Source organism: Oryza brachyantha, chromosome 2 (assembly GCF_000231095.2).
Source record: "Oryza brachyantha chromosome 2, ObraRS2, whole genome shotgun sequence".
In the NCBI taxonomy this organism is placed as follows: domain Eukaryota; kingdom Viridiplantae; phylum Streptophyta; class Magnoliopsida; order Poales; family Poaceae; genus Oryza; species Oryza brachyantha.
In genome coordinates this window covers 20,956,029-20,973,452 of record NC_023164.2, presented here as the reverse complement: position 1 = coordinate 20,973,452, position 17,424 = coordinate 20,956,029, and positions in this window count along the sequence as shown.

The window sequence follows — 17,424 nt, the reverse complement described above, 5'->3', positions numbered from 1 at the left end:
TCTCACCCCATCTTTTTGCTCATGCTTATGCTTATAAGCCAAAATTAGAATTTTCAACCTTAAATTTAGAATTGACCTGACTTTAGAGTTTTTTTTACCAAAGTTTATTTTAGATCATTAGCTTTTAGATCGCATAGAATATGTATATAAAATTTTTATTCACAAATTATCTTTCATTTGTAAATATGTTATTTGAATTTTTCCATGAAATACCCAAACAATCACCCCCAAGTTTGCAAATCCATTTTTTATTTTCTTTTTTTTATTCTACTGGAAGTTGAATAAGATGTTTTTCTTGATACTTTTGTCAAAATTGTAAGTCTGTGAGGCTATAGCTAAAATAATATTCAACTTATTTACTATGTTTATCTTCTCTCTAAAGTATCCCAGTCATCTTTAATAAATTGATGATTAAATATAAAAAGGCTAGTTTACGGTTTTGTTAAACTCTAGAGTTTATGGTCCCCGTGCAAAAATAAAACTCAACTCGATCGACTTTTTCAACCATGTCAAGGTCCAGCTATCCAGATCAACCAACACATTCAATATATATGACAAACTCAAACTGTAAAATCATAGTCATAATTGGCTTGCGAATTGATTTATTAATGGAATTTGGTTTGGAAATATTTAAGGTGTCGGTGTGAGTGTGCGTGACTAATATGTCACGCTGTGATATATGTGCCCGGAAACGATTGATTTATTTCTATGTATGCATGTGACTTGCATGTCAATATTGGTCAATGGCGGCGGGATCATCACTAGGTTTAGAAAGAAGCCGAGGTCCAAACGATCAAGGATGTTGGGTGACGATATTGAATACAATGTGACACATGATGAAGAAACATTGTATATATAAGGATGGATGTGTAATGGGCTTCACATATTGTGTGTGCAAACACCTAAAAAAATTTGAGAAAAATTAGATAAAAACTACAAATAAATTGATGAAGAAATAAAAAAGAAAGAATGATGACACGTTTAGGTACTGTAGCACATATGGACTGCTGCACATGTGTATGTATGGTGGGCTAGCCTATGTTCTCGACAATTTGATGATTTTTGAGTCCGTACGTGCAACGTGTGTTTGTTATGGATAGAAATTATTTTTAGAGATAATTTTAGAGAGATGAGTCCTACTAGGACAAAGAGTCATATTTCTGGTTAAAGATGGACTTTTCGAGATAAATAGGTACCGATCAAGGGATATTCTTCCTGTGTGTTTTTTGTGAAATTTAGATTTAGAAAATTAGAAGTTTAGAATAGTTTTTGATTTTAGATCGAAATTTTTGAGAGTAGCGTTGTTGGTGTACTTTGTAAACACTTGATGTAATAAAGTCGAGATTGTTCAATCTACATCTTCTATTTTTATCTACTAGTGTGTTTTTCTGGGTTTTGACAGTCTGATTGGCAGCACAGGATCAGCGTGACCAGAGATAGCAAGGTTTTGTCAAGTTCATCGGTAGAGTTAATCTTTTATTTCGCGAAAGATTTTTGGATTTTGGTTTTCCATACCATTTGTCCCGGACTGATAGGTTTGTTTGATGCTACACTAACCCACTCCTTTCCTCCTCACAACTGTAGCCACCGTCCACTCCTCTGCTTCAGCTTGTGCCGCCTTTTACACGAGTGAGACTTCCGGTGACCATCGCCCAACACGACCTCAAGCCTGCTATATTGAGGTAATCTTGTCCCGATCCTCCTCCATCTTCAACACCTCTTGTTGTCAAATCCATAACCTAACCAGTTGGTCGATGGATATCTTCTTGGTTGCCCTGCACATCTCCTGTCTTTGTGGCTCCCATTGTTGGATATGTCGGCAATGTCACTACTAAGAAAATTGTTTACGTGGGCCATCAAACAGGTTTTTGTACGCAGGTCGATGGACCGCTTGTAACTAAAGCCTTGACGAAATCATTAATTTTTGCAAGTGATTCCACATTCATCTGTTGAAATTGATTTTCACAGGTTGTCCCTAACCTGCATGTGCCAACCATTTTTGGTGCAAAAATATGAAATTTCACACTCATGGATAAGTAGGATTTTCAAGGGCGGATCTCTTAGATAGTTGTATTTGAAAACTAATTTATACATATAGTTTTAGACTATAAGACTCCTTGTCATTATTAAAAGCTAGTTTTCTTATAGTGAGCGCCCATAAAAATGAAACCTAGGCATAAAAAAATCGGATTTTTCCTAGTGTGCCCTCTGCCTCCTAATCTCTCTGATTCGTTTTTTTCCTCGAATGTAGGTGAACCATTCTGATAATTTTTTGGATGACAATTTACAAATATTCACTGGTCTACCTTTTTTGGAGCTAATGGGTTGATAGTCAATTAAGGTTTCAGTTACTTACAAGCTTGTGCAGGGCTTTTTATAGAATGAGTTTTTTTTATCATATTTAAAAAGTATCTCAAAATATCATATATTTTCAGTGTAAAAATTTAGTGCATTGAGATACACTATAGCTTAAAGTATAATTAAAATTTTAAACTATCAAAATATTTATCAAAGATAATAAAAAGGCCCTCGTAAAATATCTGAACATGCATGTGGTGGAACAGGCAGAGAGAGAGTGTGTGTGAGAGAGAGAGAGAGAGCTGGCCTGAGATGACCTATCCGAGGGAAGATACTGAACATCCTAGGTAAGGCGCCACTGACAGGCAGCCAGAGAGCAACGTGTCGCCCGTCGTGTGGCCCAGCTTCATGTCACTGCAACCATCAAACTAAAAGCTGTCCGTCGGTTTCCTCCTTGTCCTGCTCGCCGATCTCTCTCCGCCTTGAAAGCAGCTAGGAGTAGACCAGAGAGACCGATCCCCTTTCCCGCCCATTCAGAGCCTCATCAATCAATGGCCAGCTCCGGCATCTCCGGATCGAGGGACGGGGAGAGAGAGCTGGCGAGAATGCAATGCAATGCAACGACGCACGTTCTTCCGTCTACGCGCGCATGCATTCACCTCGATCGGGGTCCCCGCGGCCCGCGCTCTCTCCGCAGGGCATCGGCCGGCGATCGAACCCGCGGCGCCGCGCCGTACCCGGGTTTCCCTCGCCGAGCCATCGATGCCCCTAAACCTAGCTTGCTAGCTCCTCCCCGCGCCGGCGCCTGACTCCTGTCACCGCACCGCGCGTATAGTTGCTACTATCTGTGTACGTGCATACGCTGTGTGGCACTGTGCCGGGCCGGCCAGTGCCAAAGCAATGGAATCAAAAGCATTTGATCGATCTGGCTGCGTCGTCGTCGACGACGACTGCCCCAGCGCCAGAACGGGAAACGCGACGGGGACACAAGTTCCCTCCGGGTTTAGCCCCTCGCATCGCTCGCGCGCATGTGGCATCAATGCGGCGCATATCTTTCGCTTGGATCTCCCCCTGCTGCACATCTCGATATCTCGCATATATATATATATATATATATGTAGTCATGTATATACAGCCACTCTCGATTGCTTGGCTAGCTAGCCACGGCACCATATGCAAACCGACCCACGGCACAGGTTCGTTCGATTGCTGCCCCCGAAGTGTCAATATTCCTTCGAACCGCAGAGAGCGCAAGCAGGCATCAATACATCAATTCTTTCCATGGGTGGCCATGCTAGCAAAAGCTTGTGTGGTGGCTGCACGTACGCCTCCTAGCCCGCGGAGGAAAGGGCGAAGATAGCTAGATCGGCGGACAAACTGGGAAAGCCAGATCGCAGAGAGAGATTTATTGTTGCCAAAGGATGGTTAGCCACCTGCCTTGTCTGATACTTCCTGAGTGATCTTTTCATTTTTTTCTGAGCCATATTTATAAATAAAACTTTTATATAAATGTTGTGAGCAACCTATAGTCAAAATAAAAAAAATAAACTACGGTAAAAAATCCCAAAATCAACTGTAAAAGATAAAAAAAATAAATTTTGACTTATAAGTATAAACAAAAGCGAAAAGATAAAGTGTTCGATGGTAGCAAGTGACAAAACTGATCGATTTTGCAAAGCCAGGCAATTTTGTTGGATTGGCCTATCATGTCAATTTTGTTATGAACTCGGATGCTATCCGGGGCTCCGTGGTACTGGTAGCTGTATGCTTAACCCAAAAATGTAAAATGGTAGAAAAACCTTTGAAATAAAAAATGGCACATTGTTTCATTTTTTAGCAAAAAAGTCAAATAGTATATTTGTAAACCAAAAATAACTTGTGAATAGAACTTTCCATATTTTTATCGATCCAAAAGCAAATGCTAAAAAATAAACTATAATAAATCTCAAAATAAACTCTAAATTTAAGGTTTAAAATTTTAAATTTTAACTTATAACCATACACAAGCAAAAATGCGAGGGCGAAAGACACGCTCCTCCTGCAAATCCTGTAGGAAATTACCGAAATTCAGGACAGGAGCTACACGTACAGGTGACGTACTTGCAGCTGGAGGGACACCATGGACATATGCATCCTTGCTTTCTGTAATGGAAGATAGACATGTATGATGTATCTAGCTATGCTAGCAGCTACGTACGTATATCATACATGTATACGTACCTGATGGCCGGTTTGCAAGCTGAGGTACGTATGCGACGTGAAGGGCCAAATCCCACATTTTCAGGGCAGGTTTTGCGCAACATGGCAGGTGTAAACTGATATATGTGCCCCTCAGGCTGTGACTTCCTATAGACTATAGCTAGGCAGATACGCATCGACACCATCATCTAGCTACAGGTCCCTTCGTGTTAACCTTTACTCCTGGCTATTGCGACGCCTCTGCCGGCCAGCTGTATATATACCAAAAAGTAAGGCTTGATTTGATTGAGGTAAAGTCATGCATTGGAGAATGCAGAAAGATATGCTCCGAAAGGTTTAAGCTCTACAGTATGTATAATACACATGTGACGAGTAGTCTTAATTCTCCATATAGATAAATTGCTTTCTGGGAGGTGGGAGATGTGTGGAAGTGTAGCATGAGTAGAAATGCCCGTGATCTTTTTACAGGGGCTGATGGTCTCGTCTTACAAAAATACATGGTGTGCTGAGCCACTCATAGAGAGTCGTATTGGGAGAGCTCTTTTCCCACCGTGGCCCGCAATGGGAGCAAAGGAATATAACAATGTCACCATATATCCTGAAGCTCCCATCAAGAATGTTGTGTCCTTAGTCGTCGCTCCAAAGCTCCCGCCCACGTGGTCATCTCTACGAAGCTCCATCCATGATCGTCATCATTGGTTACTACCCTGAAGCTCATGTCGGGGTTATCACCGCCGTGAAGCTTAAACTCAGCGGCGCATAAGGGGTTGTTTAGGTTTTTTGCCCCATGTCACATTAGATGTTTAAATATTAATTTGAAGTATTAAACATAGACTAATAAAAAAATAATTTCATAAATGAGTGGTAATCCGCGAGATGAATTTTTTAAGCCTAATTAATCCATAATTAAAGCATGTTTACTGTAGCATCACATATGCTAATCATGGATTAATTAGGCTCAATAGATTCGTCTCGCGAATTAGTCCAAGATTATGAATGAATTTTATTAATAGTCTATATTTACTATATAATAAACATCCAAACATTCGATGGGAATTAGTCCCTTGTTCCAAACACCACCTAAAACCTCTTTGGGACATGTTGCTTCGATTCGTGATGCAACCAGTGCTAGCACCATCAGGAGCTCGTCTCCCCCTCGTTTCTCCGCCACAAGGAAGGTGAAGAGATATGGAGAATAGGAGATTGTTGACGTCGAGTGTTAGTGAAGATGGAAGAGAGGAATCATCGGCTCCCTAGGTGGTGGGGAGGAGAGGGGTGGTACGAAGGTCGCCGTATACATGCCTCGATGGATACACATTACTGCTTTTGTGTCCTAAAATGCAAGAGCTTTCATAGTTAAACGAAGTTATAAAAAAGGTAAAATGAAAGAGATGGTTGGCAAAATGAGTGAAGCTCAACTATTTATCTGTTTATGTTTCTTATGTTAAAACTTGTTCACTTGGGTTCAAATCTTGGACATGGAATGTGTATTTGCATTTACGTTAATAATTCTTTCAGCAGTAGAATAGCAAGCGATATATCTATTGATAGCAAAACATTTATAGTAACTTAATTCAATCAAAGATATATCGACGAAGTCTTTTTGAGGTGCTCATAGCAGGCTGGTTGTACGTGTTTCACACACACACACACAAAAAGGAAGATAGTTGTGATCTTGTGATTGGTTGAAATGAAAAAGCATATGGAGACTTTAAATGACAGATATTATGACTAGTTGGGATGATGAAGTAAATAAAAAGGTAGCTATATTGGGAGGAATTTTCAATAGTATGGGTAGTTATATTTCAAAACATGGGAGCAATTGCTAGCTATATTTTAGGAGATTTACTACCGTCCAATAAAAAGTATCTCGAGATGTCGGTACCTTACGGTACTAAACTATTTCCGATCGTTGGATCTAACAATGCTTATCCTGCTGCTTAGCTAGATCCAATGGTAGAAAAAGATTTAGTACCCTGAGGTATCGTTATCTCAAGGTACTTTCTGTTGGACCGGAGCAAATCTCTATTTTTATAGAAAAAAAAAGGTAATTAATGTCTTCTTGATCAACTATATGATATTGTTAATTTTACTTGGTCTTTGGTGTTTACTTCCGACAAATATTTTTTTGTTAAATTATAACAATAATGTCTAACAAAATTGTACTTATAACTAAAATTTACGTATATAATATTTGTGTTTCCAAACTAATTATTTTGAGAGCTATAGATAAAAATAGTTTTATAAGTTCTGCCGAAGAAATTTAACATTATTTATTTAACTATGATGGGAGTAGTTCTGTGTAGCTTTGTTCTACCTTTTGGTGCATGGTCTCACCATGTCTACGAGAGCACCCTTTAAAACCCCTTTTCTTGCTTAAACTTATGCTTATAAGTTAAAATTTAGATTAATCAACTTTAAATTCATAGTCGATTTTGAGGTTTTTTTCATCGAAGTTTATTTTTCAATCTTGTCTTTTAGATCACTAAGAGAATATTAAAATTTTAGTTATAAATTATTTTTTGTTGAAAATATAGCCAAACAATCACCCCATATCAGCAGCAGTTCTTTCGCTTCTTGCCCTACTTTCACAAACAGGATTCTACAGATACTTATAATTTTCATTGTGAAGTACTACGTAGTAGTGTTGTAGGCTTGTCGCTAGGCTTGCCCCCATGAATGATGATGTGCCTGTACTGTGTAGCCTGGTGCCGAACGATCTAGCAACAATTTTAGCTGATAACACACCAGCATATTTGCAAATAAAAATAATTTATAATAAAAATTTTATACGCATGTTCTTAACGATCTAAAAGATAAAGCTGAAAATAAACTACAATAAGAAAACCTTAAATCTACTCCAAATTTAAAGTTGAAATTTAAAATTTGGTCATAAACACGAGCAAACACGAAAAGATGGTGTTGCCTAGGGAAAAAATTGGTTGGAAAACTCTCTACCATTTCCATTTTAATATTTTTTTTTCAAAAATGAAACGGTAGAAGCGGAAAGAAAACGATATCGGTATTGTCGGAATTCCAAAAACGAAACCACTAGTATAAAAATATATCGATATCGGTCAGTGGTTGGAAATGCATGTAAAAAATAACAATATATATAGTATTACATATTCAGTACAAAGATATGTGCATAACAATACCACTTCATACTCACATCATATCAATTAATGTCATACTAGTTATAGAGAACGGGGAGTAAGGGTTGTTTAGGGTTAGTAAGTTAGATGAGTTGATGGGTTATGTGACTGTTGCTGTGAGACTTGGTCAAGCTAGAGTTTTTATGGGCTTTCAAAAAAAATTCGATATTTTTTGGGAATTTTTAGTCCAATACAGAATTCCGACAAAACGGTCGAAAAAATCATTACCATTTACATTAACGTTTCTGGACAACGTTACCATTACCATTTCCATTCTCGAGAAATTCTGTTAGCGGCTAAAATGGTCCGAAGAAAGCAGAAACAATAGCCGGTACGGTCAGGATTTTCCATACCATTTTTAACGTAGTGTTGCCAATCAACGTAGTGGTCTCAAGTTCGGAACTAGAGATACTGCGACCATGTGTAAATGAAAATTCGTTACTTTATAGTCAGTCCTAGGTCTTATCTTGAGGCTATCCCACCGAACCGTCAGATTAATCTACCATCCCATCCAGGCCATGCATATTTTATCCCTTCGCAAATTGCAAGGGTGTCAATCGAAATCTCATAAAATCTTATCTATGTAAATATCACCTATTATTTTCAAAAGCATCGCGCCATCAAAAAGGCTTGAGTTGGCTTGTCTAAATTAGGTTGCCACCTACCAAAGTAGTACAAAAGATATATAGGGTGGTCATCAACGCCATGCAAAGCCATCCACACCCCCAACTTCAGATCTCCTAATAATGACACTGTTCACAGATGAATGCGATCCCTGAAGAACCGTACCATTTCTGCTGGCGTTCACGACGGGTTCCATGTGTGCGATAGGCTAGGAGGGTGACGGAGCAAAACAGAATATTTACAAATAAAAAATAATTAATAAATAAAAATTTTATATAATATACTTTTAGCGATTTAAAAGTTAATGCTGTAAAATAAATTTTAATAATAAAATAAAATAAACAATAAATCTAAAATTGATAATTTAAATTTTGGCTTATAAATATAATCGGAAGCGAAAAGATTAAGGCGTAGCTCCCTGATTGCTTGTTGGGTCACACATCACACAACCGATTTGCTTTTGCAGGATGCACTGTGCGCGGAAGGGAAAATGCGTTGAATCGCGTCGAGAGAACTATTTCGACTAAAAGCTGTGCTTTGCCGGAATTGGCATGGTCCCTATTTCGGCCAGGGTTTTTTCGCGAGAAAAGGTCAATTTACCTCCCTCAACTCATTTCTAAATCTAATCCACATCCCTCCACAGCAAAATCAGACACTTTGACTCCCTTAACTCTACAAGCCAGTTCAACTGAGCTCCCTAAGCGGTTTTGATAGAGATTTCATGTGACGTGACACTTGGACCGGATGACTTGGACGCTAACCACGGTCCATCGTCCCGTGCCACCTCCTGGTGCTCTTCCTCCTCCCCACCAGTCGTCGTGGCGACGCTCAGGTACTGGCGCATGAGGCGTAGACACGCGTGCAAGACACATCATAGTCGGCCACGATGGAGTAGAAGATCTCGCAGTGGTCGGCCTAGTCGAGGGAGCGGTAGCCATCGGAGACGTTTGTCGAGGGTGGGGGGAGACGGAGGCATGGATGAGGCGATAAGCGAGCTATAGGGTCGAGGGGGCTAGGCTGCCAATTTGGATGGCGGCGGGACAGGGCCGATGACGTCGGGTGAATCCGGGCATGGAGGAGGATGGCGATGTACTTGGCGGCATGGTTCCTAATCACATGGCACTGCCGGACGGGGTTCACCGTCGACGAAGGGTCGTCATTAAGTCATAGTCGTCACCTCGTGGGATGCCCACCTGGCGGTTGGCTCATTGAGCTGCTTGGTCTTGGGCACACAGCCATTGATGGTCTCCTTAGAGTTACGTGATGGCCTGCTACAAAGAAAAATTTTCAGAGCAGATCAGTATTGAGCCGTTGGCAGGGACAGCCCTGTGAGGGAAAGGCAATGTGTGCTAGCTTGCACGACGAATTTCTTAGTTGAAACATGGGCTAAATTAAATATCTTTGATAAAGACAAATTATTCAGTTCAACTCAAAGATTGAGACAAATATACAACTTAGTTAAAACTTAAAATAACACATCTACGTACACCAACTCTGTACAGTAAAATGCCAATGGTGCATATGCTCAGATCTGGAAAGTAATCCATAATCTCGATTGGTATTCCTGGAAATAGAGCATGATCACTCCAAACTCAAAGTAGGAAGAAGCGAGTGACCTAGAGATGCAACCATTGAACCAAAAACTTGAGATCTTTCACAAAGCAATGGAGCGGCCACGACAGCGGCGTTGGCGGAGGAAGCGGCGAAGGGCTTTGGGCGGCGTCATCAGTTGAGGCGGAGGCAACGGTGAAGCGGCAGTAGCAAGCGGAGGCGGCGGAGAAGTGGCGGTGGCGGGCGGAGGCAGAAGACTCGGCTCTGTGCATGCGTGCGTGTGTTCGATTGCTGCATGCGTGCGTGGCTTTTGGTTTTTCCTTTCCGTCATGCGGAATTTTTTTTTCTCTTTTTTTAGATGTGCGATGAGGTGGGAAATTTTTTTGTGTGGTAGGACAGACGAACGGACTGACAAAACCACAGTTTAGGGAAATAAAGATATAAGCCCCACACATTTTGTTTTAATTTTAATTTTTATAGTTTCATCTACACTGCCACGTCAGCGCCAAAACCAGACTCAATACTACCTTGGAATTTGATTTGCACCGGTTTTAGGAGATGAGGGATGCATTGTAACCGGTTTTATAGTTGAGTGACGAAAATCAAACTCACCCTATAATTGAGGGAGGCAAAATAACCTTTTCTCTTTTTTCGCATCCTCGGATCAATCTGAGCTAAGCTTTGGCTGGACTTGGAAGTCAGAATTACAAGACAGGCCTTCCCTCTCCTGGCCCAACTGTTCCGGCCTTTCGGTGAGATAAGTTGACCCGACAGTGTCATTACCCGACAGTATTTCTGAGGGGAATAAGTTCACTTTGGGTCTCTCAAGTTGTTACGAAGTATTAAAATCATCCCTCAGCCGCAATACCAGAAATGTTGGCCCTCAAAGTTACGAAAACCGTTCAAATCAGGTCTCTGAGCAGTATTGGATGGTGGTTTTATTGACATGACATCCCAGTCAGCAAAAAAAAATATATTAAAAAATTTGTGGGACTTACCTGTCAATTGCCAAGTCAGCAAATAAATACGTAATAAAATATGGGGCCTCTGTCAGCCTAATAAGAAATAAAAATCCGCTCTCTCACTGACGACGGCGACGGTGGTGGGGCGGCTAAGCATCGGCGGAGGAGGATTGTCGAGCGCCTGGAAGGATGGGAACTTCCTGTTGCAGGTCTCTTGCACTCAAACATCCGCTCCGGTGCTGACGACATGTCCATTGTCAACGCCGAGCCACGACCGCCGGAGAAGAGCACGAGGATGCGCGCCATGTCGCTGCTGTCGAACAGGCTGAACGCCGCCTCATCAGCATGCTGCCATGACCTCTTGCCGTAAGCCATTGATCGATCGAGCAGAATAACTACTGACAAATGCTGAATTGACGATATATTGATCAACACAAGAATCAATAAACATATGTCCTTCAGCTTGATCCCTTGATGGCATACATATTTGCAATGTGAGCTTTTTGTGACATTGAATAATAAGAGTAAAAGCTTACTGTTAAATTCTTTTTTAGTCACTTTTTTGGTCAATCTACCTCTGTCGAACACAAATCAGAGCACCGAAATGACTGGCTCAGCGTCTCGGCCATAGGAATGGCGCCTCGGAGTTGGCGTCGCTGCAGTAGAGGCACAGGTGCAGCTCGAACTCCTGCTCGCTAAGCATCTTCCTAGCCATGGTCACCAGCTCCCGGTTGCTCACCGGCGCAAGGTGTTGACGCCAGCTCCCGGTCCCTCTCACTGACGCCGGAGCAGGAGCTAGGCAGGCCCTCGTTCGCCATGAAGCACACCGGCCGTGGCAAGCACGTCGCCCTCAGCCTTCGTCGCTGTCTCCCCGAGTCGCCGCCGCGATTGCCTAGTCGCGCCGCCATCCCTCTCACCGACGCCGGAGCCAGGCGCACCCTCGTAGCCGCGGCAAGCACACTACTCTCAGTCGCTACCGCTATCTCGCCTTTCCCGGTCACCGGCCGACGATGACCTCACGCGACGCCTCGCCGCCGTCGTCCCGCCTTCCCTAAGCCGAGCTGTCGGTGGCGCCGTCCTCTTTTCTCTAGTAAAGAGATGGAGGATATGAGAGATTGAGAGGGAGGGTGACACATGGGCCCATATTTATTTTTGCCATGTAAGCGTTTAGTCAGCACGAGTAGACCTGGGTTAAAATATCACGTCAGAGAAATCATCCTTCCATACTGCCTTAGGACCTATTTTAAATGAGATTTATAAGTTTAAGGTCTATCATTTCTGGTATTGTGGATGATTTAAAAACTCGATGGTAAGTTGAGGAACCTCTGGTAAACTGATTCCTTTGTGAGGCAAAGGCCCACCATTGGCCCATCCGGCTCCGGCTGCGGTCGCTTTGCTGGGCTACCACATCTTCGTGAGCAGCTGATCTGCTGCTGCTTGCAGCTAGTTCCCCTTGCTATGCGCTTCCTGGCTTTGTGACTTGTGCATTAAATTCGTTAAAAGGCAAGCTCAATAGCGTAGCCTTTTAACTTGTGCGTTAAAAGACAAATTTAGAGTTGATTTTGTATGTTTTTGGTGTAGTTTATTTTTAGTCTTTGCTTTTATATCACTAAGATTATATATATATAATTTTTATTCTTAAATTATTTTCATTTGTAAGTATGATGTTTGTTTGTTTTATAAAAGAAAAATCAAATAATCATCCCCATTTCTTTCTCACTACAACTAAACCAAGCAAGGAGGAGAAGGAAGAGGTGGAGCGGCAGTGGCTAGAGGCAGAGGAGTCTATTGGGCGGAGGCAACTACAGGCATAGACGGGGGTGGTGGCTAGTGGTGGAGGGGGTTAGAGTTCAAGCTTGCTTGGGAGGGCACAACGTAGGAGCTCAAGCTCAAAGACGACGAAGAAGCACTAGAGGTTTGCCGCGAAGACTAGAGGTGATGACCGATGGCCGGGAGATGTTGGATGAGATGGAGCTCAAGCTTGCTCAGGAAGGGCATAGCACATCTCGCTCCTTGCTAACCTACTTGGCAGCATCGTGTCTCCTCCCCACAACCTCGGTAGCCTCCGATGCAAGAAGGTTGTAGAGCTTTTGCTCGAGAAGGTTGTCGCCATCACGTGTCTCCTTCCCAGCCCGTAACGCAATGATGCCAGTAAGATGCCATTGGGCTCCATTCAAGCGGCTGAGTGTGCCCATGCGGAGTGAGAGCAGCGGCATGCTTGTTGTGTTGACGAGGAGGAGAAAGCCTGGGCGTGAGCTCAACGGGCCGTCCGCTGTCATGTGCATTCACAAAGTGAGTGAGAAGAAAGAGAGAGCATAAGGATCGAGGAAGGAGGGCAGTATGACATGTGAGTATTTTTTATACTGACTAGATTGTCATGTATGCGCTATGATCAAGATCTCTCTTTATTAAATGAATGGATAATTTACCCGGTTTGAGAAGTTTAGGGTATGATATATGTGGTATTTGGGTTTAAAGGTAATTTGATCGACCGTGATAGATCATCGGTTAATTTACATTTTTTTTCCCTAAAGAACTGTGGTTATAAATTGGTGGAGACATTTTTTTCTGACCGTTTCACATATTGTTTTTCGTGCTATTAAACACCTCTGCTCTGTTTCCATCCATTATTCCATTCTTTTTCATTCCAATGTCATCCGTAACATCTAAAACAATTCTTTTTCATTCCAATGTCATCCGTAACATCTAAAACAATCTTTCCCGGTGCATGATTCTTGTCAAATCAAAATCCATAAAAGAATATATATGTGATACGGTCAGGGGCGGAATCAAGTGTAGGTAGGACGGCTGCCGGCTAGCCCTATGCTTAGCTCTATAATGCCACTTATATCTTGTCAATTTACCGTGTAAATTCAAAAAATGATGAAGCATATGTTAATTCATCAGCCCTACACGTGATTAGTTTCTGGTTGATACGGCATAATCATCATGCATCCATTTGAATTCAATCACTCCACATTACCGCGAGTCATTTCTCCTGTTTTTCTTCTTTTTTGCATGATTGCCACTTATCTTATTTTTAAAAATATATAAGCTATTTTTCCCTATCCCCTTCCTTTTATTCCTCAGCATGTGAAAAATGTTTGTGATGCTGGGATCGGGACTGCGAGAAGGGGAAGGTGACACGTAGCTACCAAATCTGGTTGCTGGTGGAGAGATGCCAATCAACGTCCGTTCCGGAGGCGCTGGCATGACTACTGACTGGATCGAGTGACAGGCTCACGTCGCGCCACGGCGCCAAGTTTATGCGCCATTGCTACCGTCGCCGGCCGTCCTCCGTACGCAAGGCACGGCACGATTAGTTTTCGTGATTTGTTGGTAGGACGGGCGGGGTATTTCTTTTTCTGACCCGGTCTTTACATCTAACTACATAAAATGTAACAATTTTTAATCTTTTTAAATTGAGAAATTAATGTCTCTATGTCCAATCGATACATGAGGACCTTTTATATTAAGATCTTACCACATCAGATAATTCAATCTGAAATTTACTTTACAAAGATTAAACTTAGAACCTTCAAATGTTACGTGGGTCACTGCAACTACTACTACGTTCGTTCGGCCGAACCTTTAGCCGGCATAAACGCGAGCACTGAGATTACTGTCAGCGCCTAATTCAAACTGCGTGAGAGAAGAATGGTCCCAAACGCAGCGAGCCGGTGAGGGCGAGTGTGCACTGTTGCGTTGCATGAGACTTCAGCGAGTCAACGAGCACAGACCACGTGACATCGCACACCTGGGAGTGTTGTGTCCCACGCGCTGGCCATGGCCCATCGCCCACACAGGTCGCATGCCAGCGAAAGCAGCTCAGCGGAGAGATTATTATGCATTTATGCATTTCGGTATCTACGTCATCTTTGCTCTGAAAGCTAAAAATTATCATGTTAATCTAAAAAAATCTTAATTGTTATATCATAATAACGATATATATTGATCGGTATACATATATAAAACATAATATATTTATAGAATAGAATATAAGAGTTATGTATACGATGCAATTCAAACCTACAGAAATAGTATATGAAAGTTGTATATGAAATCCACTGCTTATTGAAACATAAGTTAAGAATAAGTTAAGAGTTGTATATAAAATCCAAACATATATAAATTAATCTAAGAATTGAATATGAAATCCAAACCTCGTAGAAACAAACGCTAAGAGATACGTACAAAATCCAACTATATTTCTATATATTGGTATCTTGAGAAATAAAATTTCAAAGTTGTATATTAAACCTAATTCTACATGAATTATCTAAGTCTGTGCAAAAATACACGGATAACTTAAAAAGGAGCCATAATGTTCGATCTGGAGACTATAAATATCCAAGTTAATCGGAAAAATAGAAAGATCTTAACCGTTAGATCAGTTGAGTTTAGATTATAGCAATGTTGATCATATACAAAGTACAGCTATATCTATAGACAAGTTTATAATGATATATGAAATATAAATATATTTCTACGTAAGATAGTATCGCTATAAATTAAACTTTAGTTGGATATCAAATCTATATATATTAACTACTTCTCTATATTTAAATATATGACGTTGGTTAGTTTAAATTGAACTAATTGAGGTCATATAAAAAAATAGGAGGGGTACTTGTCTAGTTTCACGCAGAACTACGCGGGATAATTAGTACATTCGGTTCTAAATGATCAAAATTTCTTGAACGATCGAGACGACTCAATTGGTTGGTCCTATGGAATGCCTATGGAGACCCCAACACGAGCAAGCAAATGTACCGAATCGAAATAATCGGCGGCCAGAACACGGGTGCGCATAGGATTTTTGCATTCGGCAGCCGGCCGTGGGGCCCAGGTGGAATGTGAAATTTGTGGGGCCGAGTAGGCGATGCTACAGTTGATGGGGTATTGACACTTGACCACCCTAGCAAAACTTTAGGGCATGTGGGTCCCGGGGAGTAAGGGCCCGCGCTGCCACGCATCAGTTGCGATTTCGCTCGGCCCCTGAACATTCCGATTTTTAACGTATCTCAAGGTTCACACTGTTATGTTTGTCCGTCAGAATTTGTGCTGCTACTATTCATTCCCTAGTCTGTAGTTAAGTGGGAGCAGATAGGCTGCGTTTTTCGTAAATCAAAAATAAAATGTTACTCCATCCATTCCACTTGTTTAAAAATCTAGACAGTACTAGAAAGTATCATACTACGAAGAGAAAATATTAAACGTTTTATAACTATTTAATAGATAAACGACGAAATAACTACTTCAAAGTTAAAAATATGCATTGTTTAGTTGCAAGAAACATGCGCAAAACCTAGAGAAAATTAGGTTTCTTAACATGCTGGGGGATTATTTTGGTGTTTCATAGAAAAAGCTAAACGTTAAGTTTATAAACAAAATATAACTTATGAATAAAGCGTTTATATACATATTCCTACCGATCTAAAAGTGAATGCTGAAAAATAAACTTAGGTGAAAAAACCCAAAATTAATTTCAAAGTTAAAGTTAGAAATTAAATTTTGGCTTATAAGTATATATATAAATGAAAAGATTGGTGATGAACTCCACACTTTTCGGGATGAGTTTACTAAATATAAGCATGTTTTTATAGGACGGATTGGTTTGACGTTTCATTAAATTAATCTTCGACTTGGCATTTCTACAGGAGTACAATTTACATTTGATTATAAAGAAATCCCTATGTCACAAAATAATGTCACCTTTGAACTACACTTCTATTTGTTCATCTTTGAATAATAATTATGTCATAGTTTATAATGTAGGATCGAACAAGATCAAACAAACCTACCAGAGGGGGGTGAATGGTAGGGAAAAACAAAACCCAAAAATCTTTCGCGGAATAAAGGATTACCTCTGTCGAAGAAATTGACGAAGACTTGCTACCTTAATCACGTCGCTCCTGTGTCGCTGCTACCTTGATCGTGCCGCTCATGTGCCGTCGAGCAGATTATCGAATCGCGCCACTCCTATGACGTCGATCGGATCGTCGGAATCCAAAAAATCACCAGTAGATGAAAGTCGAAAACGTAGATTGAATGATCTTGACTTTATTGCATCAACTGGTATTTACAAAGTGCACCAACAGCACTCCTATCAAAATCGTCGATCTAGAATCAACAACTAAGTCTCACAAAAGCACACCGGGGGCATACCCCTCGGTCTCTATTTATATCGAAAAGTCTATCACCAAATAGGAGTAGTACTCCTTATACTAATATGGCTCATCTCTTTGTTTTCCTAATTAAATCCAACATGCCAAAATCAGGCGTGCTACAGTAGTCCGACTGCTACAGTACCCGCCGCGCTACAGTAATCCGGGTTCGCTACAGTAATCCGATCCGGTTGCTACAGCGCCGCGCGCTACAGTAACGACGCTGCTACAGTGTCCGACCCTGTAGCAAATTCCTTTTCTTTTCTCATCCAGTTTTGATCCGATTTACTTTCCGATTTTTCCGGCGCTTACACATACAACATGTGAAGCCCGTTACGATTCCATCCCACACGGTGTTGCTCCACCATGTGCCAACTCGTATTCAATATCGTCACCTGGCATTCTCGATCGTCCGGACCTCAGCTCCTCCCTGAGCCTAGTCACGATCCCACCGCCATTGACCGATAT